The 24,038-nt window shown below is 35.1% G+C and overlaps 1 pseudogene across 1 annotated transcript; it reads left to right on the top strand.

Annotated features, from left to right (window-relative positions):
• The first annotated feature begins 256 nt into the window (after window positions 1–256).
• LOC145693036 (glucose dehydrogenase [FAD, quinone] pseudogene) lies at window positions 257–20,151 on the top strand (annotated as a pseudogene). The gene is made up of 2 exons (XR_014132691.1): window positions 257–569; window positions 15,794–20,151. The product of XR_014132691.1 is annotated as a glucose dehydrogenase [FAD, quinone] pseudogene (transcript).
• Window positions 20,152–24,038: the final 3,887 nt, after the last annotated feature.

Genomic DNA, 24,038 nt, shown 5'->3' with positions numbered 1-24,038 from the left:
TTACACAAATGTTTCTGGTTTCCGGACTTCCCTTCTAGCGATGCAAATTGTCACCTTTTGTGTACTTTTCCTTCACCTCATTAATTGTTCCAGTAAACATAACAGAAGGAAATAGGAGTGCAAAACTGGAGAACGCTCATCATCCTATGTGATCATTGGCACACACACTGTAAAGTCAAGGTCAACACATCGTCGCTGAGACGGGTATAAATGGTGAAGCTGGAAACCTTGCAGAATCCAGTTATCTCATTGCGGAGTTGCGTTCGGCCTGAAGCAGTGGCCGGACGGTGAGATATAAGAAACACACAACACCAATTAGAGATTTATTTTTAGCTCAAGTTTCCTATCATTCACAGTGCGTTGAGTTAAAAGGATTTTTTTTTTCTGTTTTTAATCACACACAATTAAGACTTTCAAATAATTTAAGAAGTTTTAAATTGTGTATCCTTTGAAGACGGGCACAGTTGGACAGTGTATCGGCACAAAAGTGACACAATTCTTGTTACGAGGAAGAAATCTTGTTACAAGGAAGAAATAAAATCGAATGATTTTATTATAACACAAAACAGGTAAGAAGTCAGCTGTAGTTCATATTACTTAAAACAGTTTTATGTCAGCATGTAACTTTTCTTTTCTTTCTTTTCTTTTCTTTTTTTCAATGAGTGCGAACATGCAATAACACACGCTCATAATATTGCCTAAAAATCCTCAGGGTTAGTTTCCTTAGAATCAGATTACCTGAAATTACTCTAAAATGGGAAGGGAGATGCTGAACATGAAAGTGATTCGTAATATGATCTGGTGAAACAATAATTAGATCTTCTAGCAACTAATTGCTGTCAATATTTTCACGCAATAAAGCTGCAATTGTGTAATAGCCGGCCCTGTAGTATAATCAGAAATAGTTCATTGACGAAAACGTGATATTGGAATCGAAGTTGCGGTGCCCATCCTCTCCCAGTGCTTGGACGCAATCACCTCGAACTTACCACTACCACCCACCCCCGCCAAAATGGTAGAAAGGGAACCTGAGTTGGTTGTGACTAAACCAAGATAATCTGCTACGTAGACTAAATTTAATTCAATTACTCTGATTTGTCGTTCTTAAAAGTATCATTACGGTATAATTGAAGTTCGATTATACGTTTTACAATAGTAATTAAAAAAATTGTGGCCCTCCCAAAAAATCGCATCGGCGCAACGTGTACCCTTAAGCACGTCTTTTGGTACTCCGGAATCGAACGTCGAATCAAAAGAAAAAAAACGAAAACGCGAATACAGCCATATTTAATGAGCCGAAGCTCGTTTATGTAGGTTTATTATTATTATTATTATTATTATTATTATTATTATTATTATTATTATTACGTACTTCAATTCAAATCAGAATTTTACTACAACGGAAATGAGAATTTACAGGAATTTATCTGACAATTGACATAGCGAAAGTAATTCATTATAGGCCAATTACACTATTTTGATTTTGGTCTAAAATGTGCTTCCTCAACACAAAACATGAAGCATATAAACGAAGATGTATGTACCTATAATATAGGTCAACTGATATCCTTGTGAAACAATCTTTTGATTCTAGAATCCAGCAACACTATTGTCCTGGATAAACTAAAAAATAGTGGATACATGAAATACGACGTTTATATATGCATACAATCAAATCAAATAAATACAGTTACTGCGCAAACGAATACCTAAACTTAATGTTGATAAACTTTTACGCACATTTTGATACCTTCCAATTGTTACGGATATAATAATGTATTGTAATGAATAAAACGTCTTCAGTGTGTAAATTATTCTTACTGAAGTCGAAAATGTGACTTTAGTAAAATTTTAAACATAACGAGTGCTCAGTAAATTTACATTAATTAAAAAAAAAAAAATCCGAAATTATACAGTAGCGAACTCCGGATCACATGCACTATGTTAAATTATTAAGTTACCGTTGACATGGAAAATATTAAATTCTTTCTCCCAATAAGTTCAATCACTATTTATAGTTTATATTGAAACACTCAAATGTTTTTTTAGCCCTCCTCGCTGGTCTAGTGGCTATCATATGTGCCTTTGGTACTCAAGGTCCCGGACTCGATTCCTGATGGGTAAGCTTGAAATTTGAACGCATTACGGTAGTTATCTCACTCCCTCGGTCCTGAAAAGACGCTAAAAATCCAATCCACTCAGATAACCTGTTCCTTCTATTGAACAACTTATCTTCAAATATTTCCCTCGTATTTCTCTCTGTGTTTAGTTATAATTTAAAATGCTCTTATTACACCTACAAATGTTGTTATTATTAGTTTAGCTGGATACATCTTTATCCTAATTAAATGGGGCTGGTTTATTAGAACATACTGCTTGTTTAGCTGGAGACATCTCTATTCTCCAATAAAATCGTTTGTTTACTACTTTAGGGACGACGCAAAGCGGTCCATCCGAGATGTTGGTATTCATGCCGATAATAAACACATTTGTCCACTACATAATAAATAAATGTATTTATCTTGTGTAACATTTGAGTGGTTGCTAAGTAGACTACTTCACTTACTAAACATAAATTCCCTTTTAAAAAAAAAATAACGAGTAGGTTGCGTATTGATGCAATCATTCAAATCTCCTTCCGTATTTAGATTTGTAAACCAATATATAGTTACAGAGACCAATTTAATGGGATTCCATGAAACTATATCTTTCTCTGTTTTAAACAGATCTGCCTCTAATTCATGATATTTTAAACTGGCCTTCTAGCTAGTCTAGTGGCTGGCCTTTGTGCACCAGTTCGATTCCCAGTGGAAACGCATTGATAATTTGAACGCATTACGAAGGTTCGGATTCTAGTTAAAACTGTAGGTCCACGTCTCATATAGTCTTGGTGCTAGAAAGAGACGTTACATTTCAACAAGCAACAACATTGATATTCGAGTAATTGTGTTAAGTACATAGTAAATGATTCTATTATTTTATTAATAATTTATTACTTCTTCTTCTTCTTCTTCTTCTCCTTATTATTATTATTATTATTATTATTATTATTATTATTATTATTATTATTATTATTATTATTATTATTATTATAGAAATTAAAACACACCAGCAGTCCTCGGTATTCTAAGTGGCTAACTCGAGTACCTTTGACGCCAAGGTCCTGGGTTCGATTCTCGGTAGGAAAGCATCGTATAACAACGGTTCATGTGTCACTTTAAGCTTTAGATCTCGTATTATGTAGCCGCGCTGCTGACAAAATAATGTAAAAGCAGATAGTGTATAAATTATGATATACATTAAACAGATAAGTAAACAAAACTGCATTTACAAAATATGATTCTAATGAAGGGTTGCAGGGTGGCTCAGTAGTAGAGCGCTTATCTGTGATACGTAGGGTCCCTGGTTTGATCCCAGCCCAAGTAAGTTTGTGGTGGAAACATCGTGTCCGTGAGTTTTCTCGTGGTGTTACCTCCCACATTCTCATTCCACCAATTATTACATTATCATTCATTTGCTTTCATCATTGTCTCCTTTAGCCCAAAGTGCATAATGGTGAGACGTTAAACTGAAAGATTTCATTTTGTTTTGCAAACATGATTCTAATATAAACACTAAAATATTATAGAGTAGTGGAAATTGTATAGATAGGGTTTGTAAGAAAATAATAATAGTATTAACGAAACAAAAAGCGCAGAAGAAGGTAAAAAGAAAGTTCAACTAAAGCAGGATTGATTATCACTTTTAAACATTTTCAGTGACGTTCTGACAGGAAAATGCTCTTATGGCTTATATGCAGTTCCACTCTTTAGCATGTAAGCCAATCATACTCTGGAAAGAATTGCAGCAGAAAACAGTTAATTTTTAACATAAAGGATATTTGTATAAAAATTACAATAAATATATATTTAACATGTCTGATAGACGATAACAATTTCTATAATATTGTTAGTGTTTAGCAAAAAAAAGATTAGGTATTTACCAATAATAGATCTCATCGAGCTGAAGAAAATAATATGGGTGAGGATAAATTATTATGCGTAGTTTTCGAGGAAAACGCGCCTTTTTTATATAAACCTAAAAAAATGATGCTATACGAACCACGCCACATATTGAGATGAAACTACACAGTGTGTGTGTCACTGTTAGGAATATATGTGTGTTACTCTTAGCAGTAATCAAACTCCAATAGATACAATCTCCTACTTAAATAGTCTATTCTAGTAGAATAAAATTATCAACTGCATCAGATTGGCAATCTGGCAATGCACGACATAGAGTCTAATGCTATAAATATTAGTTTTCTGGATTTTCGCTAAAACTACGCATGAGAATTAACCCTCAAGTATCTAATTTTGTTTAGCTCGATGTGATCTATAGATTATTACATGAGTCACCTCTGAACAGTATTATAGTTAAACGAAAATTAGAGTTTAAGGGTTAATCATAATTTTGCAAAATCACATTAATTATATTAGGAATATCTTATTAATTACATTAGGAATATCTTATTAATTACATTAGGAATATCTCTTTAATTATATTAAGAATATCTCATTAATTACATTAGGAATATCTCATATGTTTTCATCTTTAAAATGTGCAAAATAAAAGGAGCAAAATTGCATTTACATCGTTGCACTGGTGCAGTAAATATAAAATCCTAAAATAAAGCATTTAACAAATATAAGGAAACAAATAAAAATAAACACATAAAAAATTAAAAACATGATATATTGATATAAATAAATAAATGTTCCATTTTCATCGCTGTGGGTACGTGTGTATGAGTACTTAGTTGTGTGTTGGGAAACAGATTTTTAAAAAATCTGTTTCCCAACTTTTGTTATTTATTTAAAAAAAATCTGTTTCCCAACACAGTTGAGTAATGCAGTTGTTGAAGTACTTTCATGTATTTAAGTATTCCGTGGTGAATCTGGTCACATGACTAATCGATAAAGTGGGTCTCCACTGTCACACATGCTTCAATGGTGTCAATGTCTAGTTTATTCTTTTCGTCTGTCCATGATTGAATTTATAATTGAACACACGCTCCAAGAATGTGTTGGTCCCGGGAAGAGCTAGGGCGAATTCTATCACAGCCGAAAATTCTATCTATCTATCGAAAGTTTCAAATATTTTCCAGAGCTCCTTCGTGGCTAAACAGTTAGCGTACGCGCCTTTGGTGTGGGAGGTCCGGGTTCGATTCCCAGAGGGAGCTCATGTGGTTCGGATTCCACGTTAATCAGTAGGTCCCGTCTCATATAGCCTCGCTGTTGAAAGGGACGTTAAACTCAAAATCAACTCAAATATATTTTCCAATTTTTTGCGTTTCCGATATTATTGGAAACCTAATCAAGGATTAGTGTTTGAGTCTATTTGCATAAAAGTAAATAATGACTTCTTTGCATTGTCGGGCACAGCGGCTTCAGAAAAACAAAGTTAATTAATGGAAGGCAATATTGTAGTATAAAACAAGCTTTAAATATTTCTAATCTCTAGACGGATGCAAAGAGAAATGCTGACAATATTACGACAAATGTTGTTATAGCTTTATCAGTTTTTGTTTAACCCCTCTGTGCTTGGGGTTAAACTATCCATAAACTGAAGAGAATTCTAGAAAAAGCTGAGGAAAGAAACTATTTTTCTCCTGCACGTTGATAACCGGAACATTTATACATCCCGAAATTTCGTACGCAATGCCAATTCCGGTACGATCCTGGAAATTCCGGGAAATGTAACAGCCCTAAACGTTGTCCACAAACTTACATGTTCTGGTACTGACTAGGAACCCCTCGCACATCTCGTGATTACTCTCCTACTGAATAACCACGACCCTTCAATTTGGTTCGGGGTCATAGGTATCTATAGTTTTAGTTCTCACAAGCGGTATAGTATGAAAAGTGAACTTCATGTCTGAAACTCGGAAACTAAATTATATAAGTGGATACTGTCTTTCACAAGCCTCAAGTTTCATAACAAATACGGCTAAAACAATAGTTTTATTAAACATAATTTGCTATTTATAGTTACTCCATCCTTAAATTTGATACTTACCCTTCCAGATTTTCATTAATTTTTAACGTTAGCGCTTCAATATAATTATAAATTTAACAGCTATTTACATTGAAGGATATTTGTTTCTATTACAGATTGTTTATGTTGTTTCAGTCATTTCGGACATGCATTTGTATAGAATTCAGTTAGTCAAAACATATACGTTTTATTACTATTAGTATTGAGTTAATTTCAGTGAATTAACTGAAATATCACACGAATATTTGTCGAGAAACTGATAAAATATGTTTATTTATTTTTGGTATAGCAACTTGGAAAATTCTACTTTCTGACGAAGATAAAGGGATTTCCTCACTTATGCACATTTTTCCACGATTAGGAAAATTATTCCGTAACACAAAAAAAGAAACCTAAGTATATCACGCACAATAAGTACCTAGGTATATAACACAACAGTACTGAAGGGAGTTCTTGTGACCTTCTTAGCTTCTCACTAAACAAAATGACTCACTTAAGAGAAAAGTACTTTTTGAACTCCAAAAAAATTATGTTAATGGGCACTGACAGTTGTTGCAAAGAAAATTACATCTTTAAGTTTGAATTAATTACACGAAACATGCAACTGAAAAGGTCAATGAATACTGCACATTCTCGTAATTCTAGGTTAACGAAAATAAACTACTTAAAGCATTTCCTTTTATGTATCCTATTTGAAAGATTAGAGAAATAAAATGCTTGAAAATCCTTATGAATCACAAAGAACAAATGAATCACATGGAAAATGTTAAAAAAGGCATTTTTTGCCAGATATCCGAGTATACTGCCTTCATTAATCAGACATATTGCGAAAGTAAGATCTAAGGCTATAGCTTACGTATTTCAGAAAGTGAGAAGATACACTTCTAATATATACGCTGTAGTCTTAAACTGCACTTTTATAATGTCTCTCTTGAAGGCAATGATATATTATTTTTTCTTTCAGTTTAACGTCCTACGATTATGCCCTTTAGGCTAAGAGAGACAATGATTAAGGCAAGTGAATGATGATGGAAGAATTGGTGGAATGAGAAAGTGAAAGGAAACAGAAGTATTCCGAGAAAACCCACGGACACGATGCTGTCCACCACAAACTAACTTGGCCGGGGATCGAACCAGGGACCCCATGCGCAACAGAGATAAGCGCTCTACCACTGAGCCACTGTGCCCACTAAGGCAACAATATATTGCCAAAATTACAACATCTTAGTGATCATAAGTGTTGGTTTTGATAGTCAAAAACACAAAAAAGAACTATAGAACACGATATGAACAAAAGCTACTTTACTCACAATCCGCAGAAGTCAAAAGATGTACTTGGCTTGGAAAGTTACTCCAACGCTGAATAATGACCTCTGAATGAAAAATTATGGTTTCCAGAACATCTACCGAGCTTGACCGTAATACAGAGAAATGCCAATTTCAGTTAGAAAAAAAAAAATACAAAAAAAATTAATGGAATTGAAAAATAAACCTATATTAACATAACACGTATTTATACTGTTAAGTCAAAACAATTACACCAACGTTCTTAGATGTAACCTTGTTTGCAAAGAACATTATTTTGTTGTGATATTTCAGGTATTGTAATATTACAAAATTATAAGAAAAAGAATTTACAACAATGAATTAACTTAGAAAATGAATCAGGATAATGTAACAGAAATCCAGAAGTCCTTGAAGTTGAATATTCCTACACATCTTTCTCTAAAAAAAATAAGAAAACTCTTATGTTGTTATTTTCAACATCATGCCTTCTACACTCCTGGCCATTAAAACTGAAACACCAGAAAGGACACATTCAATCTACCCGACATTTGTATACGTATGCATGGGAAGACTATAATATGATTAGCGATGCAGTTCCACTCCATATCACATTCGACGACCATTCCCTCTGCAACCAAACGAAAACTGCACAACTGTAATTCGCGACAGAATTGCGTTTCGTTAATGTTAGTCTGTGTCGACGGTTAAAGTATACCGTGCTGGAAAATACCGCAATACTAAGAGAAGGTTCCCATCTATCGAATTATTACTGAGATTGTGGATTAGCCTTCAGCAAAACTAGTACGTTTGTTGGACAGAATGCAGCCTTAATATGGAATTCATCGCTCTAAGAAGAAGAAATAATCCGATGCCAAGGTTCTCAACGGCCCCGTTACAGGCCCTTACCACGGGGGACTAGGGGTCCGGGCCCCTAAATTTTTACTGGCGCCCCTAAAATTTTCACGATAGGCTTGCAAATGAAATATAATATGGTAATGAACTACATTATTGTTGGATCGGCCCTCTAAATTTTACCCCCCCCCCCTACATTTTTGGGCTGGCTATGGGCCTGCCCCGTTACACGACCGAGCAACAAGACAACTACAACTGCTACACATGAGAACTATAAATTGTACAACCACATTACGAATACTCGCGCAAGAAGTTGAGATTGTTGCATAGTAACAAATGTCCGCATGTAAGATTCGATGTCATCTGGAGTATCGAGACATCTTTTCTACGGCGCCTACTACTGCAATTTCCATTGAATAGGTGTCTGCTGATGAACTACGCTCAGAACTTCGCATACAGTAAGCAGAATATCATTCCATCTTTCTCGACGAATCTTACTTTTATCTGTAGCACCATCATTGCCATCCGTGTCTGGCGCAACGCAATTGCAATTATAATAAATCCCAAGAAATGGCTCCGATAGTTATTTTGTTCTTTCACTGTATATCGAACAGTTTGAGAAGTACGAACAAGGATATAAAAATGTATGCACACTCTTTTACTGTAACAATGTTAAGTACCAGATCTCTAGGAAGTCCACATTTTTACTTGACTCGTGATGATTTCACTTTCCCTGGGGGAATTTCAATACACGGGAAGTGGAAAGTCTGCTAAAGTACTGGTAATCCACATTAAGCACGATCGGAAATACGAACCCGGGGATATAATAAGTCTGGGGGACAATTCTCCGGTCACCCGCTGACATCATAACTGATATTGCGCTTTACTGTTTGTCCAGTGACGATTTCGAGGATGAACCGAGGAGAATACCAAAAGGGCATTTCCCCAATCCTCCTCAACCTGGGTTACCAGTCTTTTCGCATTACTACTTCCACCCCACCCACCTCCAGTTTGTCCAAATTTCCCGCGGAAAATCTGAAATATTCACTGATTCTGTCTACAGTAAATTTAATTCTTCTGTAAGCAACATTTTTAATATGCATAAAGATATCTTCATATAAAAGAACTCGTGTATACTTATATTTTCCCACATTTCTTTTCTTCCCACACATTATGACAAAATATTTCCTTTGTCTCAAAACTTCCATAAAGGAAGTTACCTTCAAACGAAGGTCACAAAGTTTTGTTATCTCACGTTGCATTGTGTCGGTTTTATAAGAGTCTTTGCAGCAAAAGAACTATATAACAACAGTAGTATGACATTGATTAAATTAAAATAACATACTGGTATATAAATAGTAATTTACGTAATCCTATTTATTAATTATTCAATCACAAAGAAATTCTGAATTTATGAGCTAACATACGAGAGAGAGCTTGAAGTTTTACGTATAAGATGGAGATATGTAACCAACAGTAAAAAGTAAGGCATTCTCCGAGTTTCTTTCATCCTTTGATATTGATTATGTAATTAATATCACTTCAGCTTTGTAAGATAGTTTAACCTTTTAAATACAAAACACAAATCAATACATTAAATTTGTTATTTTCTTAATTTCGCTTCCGCTGCATCGCCCAGTGGGTTGAACTGGTCATAAATTATGGTTCTTGAAAAAATCAGTTCAGTTTAGATATCAATAGCCCAACTTGTATAAAACCCTATGCATAGGTTAGTAAAAGACTAACCTATGTAGTAAGCTTGGCACGTTCTCTGCAGTTGATACTTCAGATTTTCGGTATATTTTCTGTATAATTAAATTACTAGTGACACAGATACAATAGGTTTATTATCTTCCACATAGATTTTGATTGAACTGCAAGATCTTGGTACCCTGCTCTATACTCTCATATGTATATAAGATCGAAATCAGTTTCTAATTATTCTTTTTTTTAAATTTTATTAGAGTTCATTAGTATTTATTAAAGTTCTATTATTATTTAAAGTGTTATTAATAAGAAAACTCTTTTATTATTTATTTCTCAGTATTATCGGTCTATGTGCTATGAGTCTAGGCTTATATGCTAAAGAAAGTTAAAGAAACAAAATATAATGAAGTGATATGACAAAAATGCATTCCCTACGCGCGATTTGAACTGACGAATAACACGTATCCTTAATTTAGAGCCTATAACCTACACTTGTAAAATAATAATCTCTAGCACTACTTGCGGCCATAGTGGCTCAGTGATAGAGTACTCACTTCTGGCGGGAGGGATCCCTGGTTTGATCCCAAGCCATATGAGTTTGTGGTGGACAATAATCGTGACCCAAGACTACTCTACAGAGTAAACTTGACCATATCCATAGATATTTTCGGAGGTATCCCGTTTTCTTCCACAAATTTATTTCACCAATTCTTTCGTAATTATTTCCTCTCATTAATCATCCTCTCCTTTAGCCTACAGGGCATAATCATGGTATGTAAGACTACAGATTTAACTTAGTTTCCCTAGCACTACTCTATTTTGTGCGAAACATCTGTATTTGATTCAGATCTGATGAACGAAAGATTCGGAAGAGCATGTCCATACTAAGGAACTATTGAATACAACTTACTACCCTCCTAAAACAAATATCAATTACCTTATTTACAAAAATGAACATTATTCTACAATCTCTCCGGAATACGTGAAAAATGTGGCCTTCTAGAACAGATAACACGCTTCAGAAGCAATGAAGTTGTCTTAGGGTATGGAATACATAGTAACAAAATTTCAACTGTCTATGTGCTTCTTGCTTCAGACGGATCAATTTGTACTGTCTTCGGTGAAATTCGAACAGATATTTGTTCATTTTCAAGAGAAACCCCTCATACGGTACTGATCCAACATTAAGGTATACGTTCATGTGTTCGAAAGGAATGATAAGTACCTTAAAATCAAACAACACATCCATTGCAACTCTCAGTAACTACAAAATTTGAAACATTTCTTTGTTTCTTTGTATTCTATTTTGTCTTATTTAACGTTAATTAATTCACATTTAAAGTTATACAGTGACCTTAAGCAATCACAATTCTAAGAATGACGTGTGTGTTCTAACTTGTTAGATAAAGGGAGCACGAAAACATATTTATGTAATATACCTAGGTATAAATTAGGAGTATAGTCGCCACAGAAAGCAAACTCATGCTTAACTTAAGAGAACACGACAACGAAGGACAACATAATTGTTAGGAGGCAAGGTGAACTGCAGGAGGTGAACGACATACGGGATACCAAATCTTTAATATCTACTTTTTTCTTCTTTTACGTTAAAACCCATGTAATAGATAATTTACAAAGAGGATTCAATTTTAAGAAATAATCTCTTCATTAATTTGCACTTAGTATATGCGTCACTGTAATAAGTATGTACGTCACTATGTTATGTAAATGACCATTAGGAAAAGATAAACAAGAGATACAATCTGCTAGTTAACAGTGTATCATTTTAGATATACAAAATAAAGAATTTATCCCATCATAATAAAATTTATCGATTGTTATTAATAACGAACGACACAATTTCTAGCACCACAAAATTAGCTTTTCCTTCAATTTTTCGAAAATTACGCATGAGAATTTACCTCGAAACGTGTCATTTTGTATATGTTTCATATCAGGACACAATGTTTTCAGTTATATGCTAATAATACAGTAGAACTTTATTAGTGCCCGAACTTCTGTAGGCTAATGAAGAAAATAATTATGAGCGAAGGATCCACGTTGGTTCGCCCGTCGCATAAACTAATTAGTGGTGACACCTTTTGGTAGGCATAAGGACTGTCTGCGAAATAACCATATGTGAACACATTCAGAGCTTGTAATTGTATTCAGTTTTCAAAATTTTAATTTTAACCTACCTATATCATAGAACGTAGATCGGAACAGGCGAACTACTGTATTGCCATGAAAACATGTATCGTAGCAAAATTTAAAGAAAATTATGAGATAAAAGTTTGTAAATGAGTCAGCCTTCCATCCAGGAAGTCCGAAAATATGATGGACAATGCATACGTTAAAAGCTAGATTAAGGTGCGTTATAACTAGGGCTCGGGTTTCTATGAACTAAAGACTTTGAACATGTGCATGCAAGAAACTTAAATATATTTATACTCTAACATATTTCTGAGTAATATGTGAAATTCTCATAATATATGACTCAGAATATAGTTTTATATCGCTTCGGGCCCAAATTTGACTCAAAATTAAAATAGGTTTAAATATGAATTTATATTAACAATAAAAACCGTCTTTTCGTATTCGCAAGAGCAGAAATGTGTTTATATTTAATTAGTCAGGTAAAAATACGCCAGATTAATAACTTGTAATAACGTCACTACATCAGCGGGGAAGGCTTAATACCGGATATTCATATTAAATACTCCTATATTTAAGTTATGCAATGTGTGCTAATAATTGTTATTTTATATTACTATCAGAGGCGGATCTAGAACATAAAAACTGGTGGTGGTGGGGCAACCAGAATCTAGACTATGATAGGTATATCATGAGTTTACTATAAACTTTCAAAAATATATAAATAATAGCTTCACTTATTTTTGTCACTCAAAACACTGGACCGCCTAGGCTCCCCGGCCCCGGGCTAGATCCGCCACTGATATTATGTCCAGGCATGCATGCATCAATGTTGGCGTATATTTTATATATATATATATATATATATATATATATATATATATATATATATATATATATATACCGGTATGTGTGTCTGTGTATGTATAATAATGCGCATATGTGTATTTGCGACTGCGCTTGTGTGTCGGTCATTAGTCTTCTTCCCTGAACAAGATCCTACGGCCGCCCCTGTTTATAGGTCTACGTAAAACACAACCATGTACCACAGTGCTTTGGAACCCGCCGGAAACAAATAATGCTGGAAGTATGCCATGCTTAATCCATTCACTAAAATATTACGAAACTGAAGAAAGAGAGAACGAAAGAAAGAAACAAAATAAAACTGCGTCAAGAAAACTCACACAAACATTGTCACCCTTCCTTCAAGCCTACCCGAAGCAACGTGAGATCCAGTTGTGAACCTAAGCTTACGAGCAGGTCACTGTGAATTTCAGAGTAACGGTAAACAAAAGACAACATAAAAATTCGGGGATGCTGACGTAAGCACAGCTGGAGACGTATAATGCTATTTTTAAAATACATTGCGCAAGGAACGGTAGACAGATGGAACCGCAGGCAAAGCCATGGAAACTCCGATTACAAAATACGATTTCATTAATTCAGAAGTGGGCTAGGCTTGCCTTACCTAGTGACGCAGTACAAAATTAATCTGTCCCACAAATAGTACAAAATGATAACTGGTCATCCCATTTCAATTGAGTTTATTTCTTCACCTTAAAACATTAGGGAAAAATGTATGTCTAGTGGAGCGCGCGCGAGATCCCGGGTTCGACTGACGGTAAAAGCTCCTTCATATTTGGACGCGTTATTGATGTTATGATTCCACTTTCAACTGTAGGTCCATGTTTCATATAGCCTCAGTGCTGACAGAGACGCTAAACTTTAACCTAATCAAGCAATCGAAAACTAGATATTTTCTCACTTTATTTAATATAAACAAGGTACGCTAACAAAAGTTTGGACATTGTAGTAACAAAGCAAAGCATCCAAAAGAGTGTTGAAAATTAGGTTAATGAAATGAAAAGCCCATGGGGGAGAATTTGGAATGGTAGGTAAGAAAACAAAAACGGAAAATAGAGTTTGTACTACAGATGGCCAATCCCGGAATTTTCACTTTCCGGATTCCGGAAAGTAAAATCGGAAAAATTCCGGATTTTTCCGAACCCCGGAATTTTCCGAAATCCGAAATTTTGCACATTAATGTAATGTACCGACTAACAATAACTATTTTTACGAGTTTTATATTTTTTATTTTTTTTAGGTGTGTCATACGAATTTTAAATTACACAATGTGCTAAATACTGATAAAGATTGCAGAACTCTGAAATGGAAGCTTTTCAAATTGCGGTGATAATGACTTGCCATCCGCCACTGACATCAGAAAACTTATCGTGATGAGTAACAAACGTGACTCAGATTTAAGTGCATTCAAACTACAAGAACCTAAACTGTAAGAATTCTAAAAAGAAATAAACTTTCATATATAAAACAAGTGATTCCTACGAATGTACTGAAAACTTGACATTGTATCGGATCATTATGGTAATGTGACAAGAAACTGGTTCATTAGTAGAGCAAAATAAGTAGTTTCTAAGCATGAAATCTGTTGAGAGTAAACTGAACAATCAAAGCAATAATCATTTAAATTGTATATTTGCTGATGGACATTATACCTAGGTAAGTTGCATATTTAATGTTTAAATACTGTTTGAAAGCTCCTCTCGCCTCTTTCTTAGTGTAACTCTTTCAGCTGCGCTACTAAATTTATGGCATGGTGATCGGATTTGTTTAATCTATGTAAATACCATCCATAACTAATAAAATACCACAAATGATTTACCTAGTAATGTTTCTCGTTAATCTTTCCTCCAATATTTCGTGTAGGCATTCAGACACTCATTCTCAGGCCACACAATGGCTTGAGTCCTTTTTCACAACAATTAAGTCATTGTGTGTGTGTGTGCGTGTGCGTGCGTGCGTGCGTGTGTGTGTGTGTGTGTGTGTGTGTGTGTGTGTGTGTGCGTGCGTGCGCGCGCGCCCCTGAAGATGAGTATCCGAGTATTTCATTCGGAATACTGGAGCAAAGATTATCAAGGAAAAACTTACTAGGTGATTGGTTTGATGTATTATAATATGTTCCATACATTTGGTAGGTAACTATAATAAAATTGAAACCTTTAAAAATTAAAACTTATGTCAGTTCATTCCATACTTCCAAGTTATGATGCACAAAATTGCTACAATGTTTCTCTTGAAAGCCTGGTAAAGTGTTGAATTTTAGCAATTTTTTCCCTCGTAACTTGGAAGTCTCACACAAGGTAGCTCATGTTCTCTTGAAAATCTAATAAAATGTTAACATGTATTATTCTGTGTGAGACTAGAGACATTTTATAATTACCAGTTTAATTATCAGAGCATACTTTCAGTACATCAAATATCTGTCAAACACTTTCCTGCCTTGTGACAATTTTTCAAGAACATTTTAGCAGTTTGATCCACGTTTGTTATTATTTGATCCATCATAATTTGAAAACGTGGAATGAATTGATATAAATCTTTATTTTGAAAGGTATTTTATGAGAGTTATGCGATTTTCAATAATGTCATAAGTTTGGCAGCGTATCTGAATAAATCACACCAAGAAAGAGGTGAGAAAAGCCTTAAAACAATATATGTCATAATGATGAGATAAGAATGCAAGGTAAGCTGGTCGTTTAGAAGATCAAAATTGTACTTTTGATAGTCAATGTGCAAAACAAGATTTCGGCAATATTGAATCATCTTTCATTTAAATGAAAATATTTCATCGCGTACCGTGCAATACACAAAATATATATCAGTACATAAGGTATTAAAATTGTGGATGTATTACGAAGAGTTTATACTAATATTGTATTTTCCCCCTATTTTCCAGAATTACACCAAACAGAAGAGCATGTGGGCTAAAACTTTTCCCATTCTAACCATTCTTCTGATCTACTGTGGTACAAACAACGTCGCCGCTGGAACATTCATAGAAGCTCTCTTCAGCTTCGTTGCTGAAGCAGGTGAAGCATGGGACAGACTTCCACGTGATGCATCTCACACATTAGACGAATACGATTTCATCATTGTCGGAGCCGGAACAGCAGGATGTGTCATTGCTAATCGACTGTCAGAAATAGAAGAATGGAAAATACTACTTATCGAGGCAGGCCGCAACGAAAATTACGTTATGGACATACCTTTGATGGCCCCTCTTTTACAGTTCACCGACGCTAACTGGAAATATTTGACAGAGCCTCAACCAACTGCCTGCTTAGGAATGAGGGGTCGTCGATGTCACTGGCCCCGAGGAAAAGTGCTTGGTGGTAGCAGTGTACTTAATTTTATGATCTACACGAGGGGAAACAAAATTGATTACGATCATTGGGAAGCTTTGGGAAATACAGGTTGGGGATATGACGATGTTCTCCCGTATTTTATGAAATCTGAAGATATTGCTATCCCAGAATTACAAGATTCCCCATACCACTCAAAAGGTGGCTATCTCACTGTATCTTACCCTCCTTACAGAACGCCATTAAGTACAGCCTTTTTAGAAGCCGGGGTTCAGATGGGATACAACCTCACAGATTATAACGGGGAACGACAAACTGGTTTTAGTTACATACAAACAACAATCAAAGATGGTACTCGGTGGAGCTCTTCTAGAGCATTTCTCAATCCAGTTCGCGACAGAAAAAATCTACATGTTATTAAGGAGTCATTAGTTAGTAGGGTTTTAATTAACCCCAGAACGAAACGAGCATATGGTGTAGAAATTATTCGCAATGGTAGAAAAAGTACAATTAAAGCTCGAAAAGAAGTGATTTTGTCTGCAGGTGCCATTAATTCTCCACAATTGCTTATGCTGTCTGGCATTGGACCTAAAAATCATTTACAATCCTTAAGAATACCAGTAATTCAAAACCTAAAAGTAGGGTACAATCTTATGGACCACATTGCACTAGGTGGTTTAACGTTTTTGGTGAACACTTCAAGTGGATTCCTCGAGGAAAACTTATTATATAATCTTACAACTCATATGGAATATTTCATGCATCATAATGGTCCTTTATCGATTCCTGGTGCTGTAGAAGCACTTGCTTTTGTAAATACTAAATACGCTAACACTTCTATTGACTATCCAGATATGGAGCTGCTCTTTGTAGCTGCATCCTTGAATTCAATGCCATTGGTTAAAAATGCTTTTAACGTTGCCGACGATGTTCAACGCGCTGTATATGAACCAATGAAAGATATTGAAGCCTTTATGGTGCTTCCTATGTTAATGAGACCGAAAAGTAGAGGAAGGATAAAACTCCGAAGCAACAATCCTTTACACAAACCACTGCTTTATCCCAACTACTTCGAAGACAAGCGAGATTTAGACACTATCGTAGAAGGCATTAAAATCATGATCAAACTAAGCCGTTCTAAACCATTTCAAAAATTTAACACACAACTACTTTCGACTCCACTTCCTGGCTGTAAACAATTTAAATTTAATTCTGACGATTATTGGCGTTGCGCAACTAGACACATTACAACCACTATATATCATCAATCAGGAACTTGCAAGATGGGCCCAGCGACTGATCCAACTGCGGTAGTTGATCCAACTTTAAGAGTTCACGGCATAAAAGGATTACGGGTTATAGATGCTTCTATTATTCCAGTAATACCAACAGCACATACCAATGGACCCGCTTTCATGATAGCAGAGAAGGGATCTGATTTAGTTAAAGAAACGTGGCTAAAGAACCAATGATGAATGTTTAAATTTTCATCGCAAGATCAATGTAGGAATATGGTCTTGTTGAACTCTAGTCACTGTGTAATTTCATTACTATCTTCAAACCACCAAAATAAGTTAAATGCAATGTAAGGAGTTTAGGTAATAAGTGTGCTGGAAACACAATGTGACCCCTTACGAACTTTTATCTTATGAACTGAAGAAAATAATTCTAAGTCAATTGTAAATATAGTATTATGCATTACGTTTTACATTTATAATTAACTGATATTATTTCTTAACCAGATGTTGCATTATTTTTATACTGCTGTCATATTCAAATGTCCATACTGTTACGATATTTTCTTCTCATTTCTTTCGTTACTTTCTATTCGTTAATATGATTGGATGAAAAAAATCAATAGCGAACACTTTCCTTTTATATAAGAATTCATACTCTTATATTATATTAAAAAGAAGAAAAGAACCTAAGGTATTTTATACTGTGTATTCTTTTAACTATTTAGAAGAGTATCCAACAGCATTGGCCTTCCACTCAAAAAGTACAATAACTGTAACAGAGTAAAACAACAACATCAAATCTTACCAGCTTATCGTGAACATCATGAAATCTTTCTTTAGCTTCACAGATTCTTGGAGCAACACTGTATTTTCCTTTTTTACAAGCCAATGCTTTTCCAAGTACTCTGTTTCTTTCTATTGAAGAACGAGATTATAGCCATTATTGATGTAGGCTAGAAGTATTTTATACTAGATAGTCACCTGAGATTTAGGTGGTCCAACCACTAACTTGATGGTCAGTTATTTTTATAAATAACGATGAAATATATAACGATGATTTATAACGATGGTATAAAATAGATAAACATGAAGTTGTAATAAAGAGGTTTAAAAGTGACCTGAAAATTTCAGTAGAGTCTGTATGGCTTGCGATGAGTTGTAATTAATTAGTTTAATTGAGACTCCAAAGTAGATGTTAAGCATGTGTGGCTATTATAAGTTGTAAGTAAGAAAGGTTAAATAAGACCAAAGAATTGGTTGTGCCTAGGTGGTTTATTATAATGAGATGTTATTTGAGAAACGGGGCACTACGTGTCCAGAATAAAGAAATTCTTAACGAAATATTTGTCCATTATTTGTGCTGATCTTCTTAGTTTTACTTGGAGGAGTGATTTAAGGTTATTTGAATTATACTGATTATTCGAAATGAATTTGGATGATCGAGTATTATAAGTTGAGTTTCAGTTCTAAAACAACTCTTACAGAACTTTACTACAAGTTTCTATATTAGACAGTCCTACGCACCGTTGTGAGTAGACAGATTTTATGAAAAGAATGTCATCAGCTTTTCAAAATACAATTTTTCAAAGTATATTTACATCGTTTAAGCAAAATTACGCACTTAAGGAACCTGTACAGTATTACCTTCTAAACTGATTACAGGCATGAATATACAAAATATGTTTTATATCATAATATTCAATTTAAATATATATTTTTAATTATTTCCATCAATTGCAACAGTTTAAGTTTATTATAAGTTGGATATAAATATATTGAATCATTTTGTAAAAGGCGTTACTGAATTATAAAACTTGAAACTAAAACTATACATATCGAGTCTTGAGAGCACAAATGTCATATGTCTTTTTTTTTTCTTCTCAATATTCACTTGGTCAGCTATTTTGATAGTTTGATACTTCTATGTCAGGTGCACAAATATCAAATGTCTACTGTAAACAGCTCCTTGGAAATACACAGTGAACAGTTGTCGCAAAACTCCAACTCAGCGTTGCTAGAACACACTTTTCGCGTCGAAACAATCTCCTGAAAAAATTAGAAAACTGGCCATATGACATTTGTGCTCTGAAGACTCGATATATACAATACAGAAAATGAATTAAAGTTCAGAGTATAAATACGAAATTAGAATGACTGCATTGTATTTAATATACAATATATTTATATTCAGAAACAAGATTAGACCAGTTTTACAAGTAGGATATTCAGATAACAATAATAATAATATTTACTAAATGAACACTGTACATACTTAAATATTTAAATGCTTTATTTTATGATATACACTTTCAATATGTTTTCTGAATTATAGATCATGTAATGTACACCACTTATTTCTTTACAAAACAAATATTCAAAGAAATACTTATTCTAAGTTATGCTGGTAGTTGATTATTTCTTAACACCTTTTTACATTTCACCAGTTAAGTACCAATGATGAAGCCAGCTTAAACTTGTTAGAACAAGAACTCTTTTGGATGAGGGCAGCAGCTATTTTACTGTATACCGAAATGAACAACTATATTGCTTGTGCTATTCTGAAATTAAGTCTAGGAGCATATGTAGTAAGCGGGTACCTAAGTCTTTTCTGGCTTATTTAGCTTCGTTATTGGTACTATCATAAACTACTTTTCGTTCAAGATGACTTCAATTGTCCAGTGTGTCCTATTCAGTAATGATTCCACAGGATGGCTGGGGGGAAAGGGGGGGGGGGTTAAATGCGGAGGATTTCTCCGATTGTGCTCAATTTGGGTTACCAGTATTAATTTTACCACCAGTCTGTTCTACGGCCTTCTGAAAAATATCTTCTAAAACCATCACTGGTCCCATTAACTACCTTTTACTTGTCAACTAACAGCTTTAATAACTTCTTATTTAATTGCAAGATACAACTAATCAAAAAAAAGTGCACACTCTTGAAGAAATTCATTCAAGAATCAGTACTTTTGGAATTAACAGGTATGAATGTTTTCTTAAACAACTGTAGATTTCATGCACGCATAGAAACGAACGATCGATATTATAGTGGAACGTTCAACCATATTCATTCATTGAGTGTCGCACGGCTATTTTAATGACATATACTTCAAAGATCCTTGGCATTTATGAAATCAAGAAAGAAAAAAGTTTATAAAAAATAAATCTATTTAGCGGACAACTTTGTCCCATACATTTGATAAATTAGGAAGAAAATAACCAATTTTATATTACATTAATTTCTCTGTAGGTGGGAATTTAATTATATACAAAGATTGAACAAATCCACGACTGGACGGCTTACCGTGCTAAGGTGTTAACCAAAATAGTACTCAGTCCGCTACATGAACTTCCATATACAACCTCTGTTATAGGTGTTCAAGTTGATTGGGAAGCATATTGGTTAACGCATCGGCGCGGTAAGTGGTGGACTCGGATTTGAAACTCGGAGCAGTCTAATTATTAATTTCTTTCTTCTGTTCTGAAAAGGAGAGAGAGCTTATTTTATGTACATTTAACTTCACGTTATTGCTAATCTTTGTGACTTTTTCTTGCTCTCGGCCAAGTTATCATATCTTTTTTGTCTATAAGTTTTCGATAATAATAGTTACACAAAAATAGTCATAAAGATAAAGAACACCCTCTCGAGTTGTAAAAGGCTTTATGTAAGCTTATTGCATGAATCTTCGCCACTCACCGCTAGTTACAGGCAATTGAACTATCTCGCTCATGCACTCTGTTGTATGAGGTAGTTACTTTTTTTTTATTTTTCCTTTCTCACCCCTGACTTATCAATTAAGAGCCTCACATACGAACGAAAATCAATAGGTAGAAAAATGCCCTTGGCAATCATTGAAGGACTCTTCTTTGAAATCATGTCATAAGCATGTATACCAGATATGATTATACGCGAATGCTTTTTTGTGCGTAAATACTGTATGCATTATAAAGAGATTACCACAACCGCTTACATTGCAAATCCATGTCCATACCTTTAAAAAAGAAGAAAAAAGAAAGGAAAAGCTACAACACATTTTCAGTGACTTACTTCATACAATAAAGGACGTCGTTATTTGTTGTTTTAGTAACCAAATAGCACTGTTTATTATCTTATTTCACAATTCTACCCCTACTGTAACCAGTGATCAATTCTGCCTTTACATTTACATAGCTATGGATTCTGATATACCTATACTTGTCACTATAAAGATTATGTAAGAAATAAGAAGAAGAGACAATCACACCATGCTGAACGAACAAATTGTAAGCAAGTCATACAGCTAACACAAGATAAAATATTACCATATTATCACGGTTAAATCTGGAGAAATACTACCACAAAAAGCATATTATAAAATTGAATGAAGATACAACTAAACTATGCTGAACGACCAAATTATAATACAAAAATCCTAGAGCTAACACACTGTAATCCAAAACGGGTTATTTTTCTTTTTTTCTTATATATATATATATACACGAGGGGGTACCCAAAAGAAATCGGATTGAAAGAGCACTGCCGTTCCTAGGCGTAGTAGAGTTTTCCTGCTAGGTGGGTCTAGTAGAGACCTTCCCAGATCAGTTGGCCAAGCGGCGTCTGCGTAGGAGGTTAACGTTTGATCGATGTTTTTCTCAACTGTTCTCGTTTGCTGCCTGCGAAATCGTTATGGCAGATTCAAAGGAATAAGGAGTGTGTTTGCTTCCTACTTGGAAAATCGGAAACGAAAACTTACCAAATGCTTCAACAGGCTTTCAAGAAGGATACTATGAACCGCACACAATTTTTTGAGTGGTTTGGGCGCTTTAAGTGTGGTGAGATGAATATTGAAGATCATGCTCGTTCTGGGTGCTCTTCATCATTTCGAAACGACGAAAACATCGAACAAATCTGCCCCAAAATCAGCGAGGATCGTCGTTTCATGATCGATGATATTTCAAAACAGGCAAGAGTAAGTTGGAGCTCGTACTAGCTTATGGTTTTGCAAATGAGACGTGTTGCCGCTAAGTTTGTTTTTCGCCTGCTCACACAGGATCAAATCATTCGTCTGAATTTGAGACAGGACTTGAAAAAATCAGATTGAAAGTGATCCAAACTTTTTGACCAACATGATGACATTTTCCGAGAATTAAAAAAAATCTAAAAGGAAAATGTTTTGATGGTGTAGAGGCTGTAAAAAGAACTAAGCAGAGGGCATTGGAATATAAAAGTTCCAGAGTTCCACGGGTGCTTCAAACAGTGGGAAAGAAGATGGGAGAAATGAATCGCATTTAATGGAGAGTACTTTGAAGGAGACTGAAAGAATTTTGTAAAAAATGTAATAAATTATTTTTTAGTACGAAAGTATAATCCAGGGTGGTCCAGAAGTGGGCGTACCCCCCTTTAGTTTTAACAGTATAGTGTTAGTTATGGTAGAATGTCTGTACACAGTTACCTTAAAGTCTTAAGAGTCTTAAGTCAGAAACATCGGTATGATCACCATCCATGTCTTAACACAGCTGAATTCTGCGACTCGGAGAAGGTCTTTCATACTGCCCGTAGCAAATGCACGTTTTTCCTACCCCAACATTGTTGCTTTTCTTGGTGGATTAATACCGATACGGTCTGTAAATTTCGCTTTAACACTTTCCATGGTGTCACCTGTGCAACGCCTTTCGTGAAGCCAAACCGCAACAACTAATCTTTGTTCAATGTTATACGGATTTTGATTGCACATTATTGATTACTCCAACTTCACAGCCAATATTTTTTATCAAGCAGAAAACAAATGAACATGGATAGCAATGTTGTCAGACAATGCCAAGCAGTGTTACCAAACAAATGTGGGTAAAATCTAAAACCGTTAGAAAACACCAATTAGGGGTATGCCCACTTCCGGACTTGCACATACCGTAGAGTGTTGAAATTTTACATGTGATATCCTCCATACCTATGTAGATCACGTAATAATGTACAGCTCGAAACTCTGAACCTTTGCTCTGTCATCGGTCCGAATGTGAAGTAAGGTGTAGTGGTTCAAAATCCATTACTGCATCTCAGAAATCAGCGTGGCAACATCGCAGAAGTACTTGCTCCCATGAAATGACTGCATGTTAGGGAAGAGGTGGAATGAAGATGGTGTGCGGTCAAGAGAAAACGCAAACTGTAACGGATTTCATACCCAGGGGGGTGCATCAGTCTGGCCAACATTCGAGCAGTGAGCGGGTGCGTTGCTTTCCAGAAGACAGACACCTTTTGTCAGCATTTCACGCTCTGGGATTTCACAGACTCCCGCACCGCACGCAGCAGTAAGGTATAGTATATCCTGGAAATTGTGGTACCCTTTGTCTGGAAAGCAAGTAGTAATACTCCATGCTGATCATAAATAAACGCGATCATCACTCTGGTCCCTCAGAGTTGAATACGGACTTCCTTTGGTGGTGGTAGGTCGGCACACTGTCATTGGTTTGACTAGGCTTTCCCTGGTTTTCTTCACTCCCACCAGGCAAAGGTCGGGATGGTACCTTCTAAACAACCAGGGGTCATATCAGTCTTTTAGGCGACTCTACGATTTGGGAAGGAAATGACCCCTGGGTACCATCCCGACCTTTGCCTGGTGGGAGTGAA

Source organism: Thermobia domestica, chromosome 8 (genome assembly GCF_964235325.1).
Source record: "Thermobia domestica chromosome 8, izTheDome1.hap1.1, whole genome shotgun sequence".
Taxonomy (NCBI): Eukaryota; Metazoa; Arthropoda; class Insecta; order Zygentoma; family Lepismatidae; genus Thermobia; species Thermobia domestica.
Note: the sequence above shows the minus strand (reverse complement) of the source record. Positions and strands in the feature narration are given on the sequence as shown.